This window comes from Carassius auratus, unplaced genomic scaffold (genome assembly GCF_003368295.1).
Source record: "Carassius auratus strain Wakin unplaced genomic scaffold, ASM336829v1 scaf_tig00031048, whole genome shotgun sequence".
NCBI classification, from domain to species: domain Eukaryota; kingdom Metazoa; phylum Chordata; class Actinopteri; order Cypriniformes; family Cyprinidae; genus Carassius; species Carassius auratus.
Window position 1 is genome coordinate 249724 of NW_020525891.1, and position 2167 is coordinate 251890.

Consider the following 2167-nt stretch of genomic DNA (forward strand, 5'->3'; position numbering starts at 1 on the left):
CTTTGACCGGTCACTCTTCACAGACACATGTGTAATCCTGATCTTACACTAATGACACAGAGAGAAGAGAAACTTTTCTACAGGAGGTTCATCTGTGTTTTATATTGACACACATTCTCTCTAGTCCTTCAGAGAAACATCTGCAGAGTTTTAAAGAGAGCAGTCATTCTTGTTTACAGACTCACATTTGTTTAACAAATCTGTATACACTTATCTAGGTGTGGGGTTTATTGTATTTTATGTATTTTATGCTTTTTTTAAATTAGGCAGTTCTGAAGCTCTGAAGTTCTGCAAATCATTTGTAAATATAACACAACGTTTGTTAAGGTTTAGTTTTCTCCAGTAAACCTCTGAAACTGCAGCAGTGTTTAAAATGCTTCTCTGAAAACAGACTCAGTCTCACCTCTGTTTCTGTGAGAGACTCATCTTTCCTCTCTTCTCTGACAGACTGCAGCTAAACTGTCATTGATCAGCACTGGCTTGAGACAACAATCTGCTGTTCAGTGTGACCTGGAGATGATGAGGATAATGAGATCAAGAAATATGTTCAGTTCAGTCAGCAGCAACAGCAACAAAAACACACTATATAAAATAAAGTGAGTTACAAACAAATGCGCCTTTTCAAACTCAGTCTCCATGCTCACAGCGTCCCAAATACAAATAATTTTTATATTTATTTATATTTTCATTGTCTGGCTATCTGTGATTTCGGTATGTTGTTAAAGGACATGATTTTATTTTTTTGGTAGTATTATATCACATTGTGAGTGTATATGACCAGCTTTTGTTGTTTTCTCGTGATATCTGATGGGACCATAGACTGTATAAAAATATGGACGTAGAGTCCGTGACGTCACCCGTAGACTCCTGAAGTGTGTTTTTGAAGCCTAAAGTGTGCAGAGCGGGCCATCGCCATCTTGGCAGCGCGACAATCAAAAATGAAGCCACGCCCACCTAGTGTGATGGCTGTGTCAGCAGCTGCAATCCACCTGTCACTCAAGTGGCCACGCCCTTAATTATGCAGTACTTTAAGTCTTAATATAATTTAAATGGATAAGTTATAAAACAAATCACCCCCTCACAGTTGTCATGAAGGGCAAAATTATCTACTTAGACAAAAATTATTTTTTGCACCAGGCTGTAAACATGTTTTTTTTCTGTAAAATTTTAACATGGGGAGTCTATGGGACTGAGAGCGGGAGGTTGCCGCTCAGTCAGTATCTTTGGATAAATCTGTAAATAAATCCACTGATTCTGTTAAATGTTTCGGGACCGTGTCAGGAGTTGATTAGAATTGTCTTTCAGTTCCTGCTGTATACTAAGGTTAACAGTAGGCAATGGGAATAACCAGGGAGCAACAGAGGGAATTGAGACTGTATTACTGTACTGTAATTGATGTTATACTATATTTCTTGCTTTAGCATCACCTATTCCAAACTACATTTCCTCCTGCACTGATGATAGCGGAGATGATCTGAATGCCCCGTTACAGATTCTCAGCACCTGAGCTTGTACTACATCTAATTCCTTGAGGTTTGATTCTGCTGCTGACATGTAAGCTATACGTCCATAACTGTCCATGTTAGTATTTTATCAAACCAATCCCCAAGAAACCTAACAGCTTTGCTTGTTCCAGTTGTTGTCAATATAGTTTCAAGGAAAAGGTGAGATTTTATGTCTCTCTGAAAAACAAGTAACCTGTGTTTTTTGCTACAGATCATTTAAATCCCCAATTATTGGTTCATTTTTCAATTTCAACTACTGGAGCGAGTATTTTCTTATTGACATGATATTTTTCGACCTCTGATCCATCATCTGCATACAAAGATTTTCCTACATTTTGTTCAACCTGAGAGAAAGTGTCATTAATCATTATGTTGAATAGTAAAGGACTACATACACGTCCTTGTGGAGTCTGGAATATACTTCACCTACTCCTCACTTGTATTTTCCTGTTAAATAAAACACATCTAAAACTCAATTATACATCCCACATTCAATTCTTAATGATTTTAATGTGACCAATAATCCTGCTTTGTCCTCTGTGAGGTCATATATTCTTCTTCTTTTGTTGTTATTAGCGGTTAGCAAACAGCGTTCGGATGCATTACCCACTGATCTGGAGTGTGGACTAAGGATCTAAATCACTATACAAATTAATTACCTT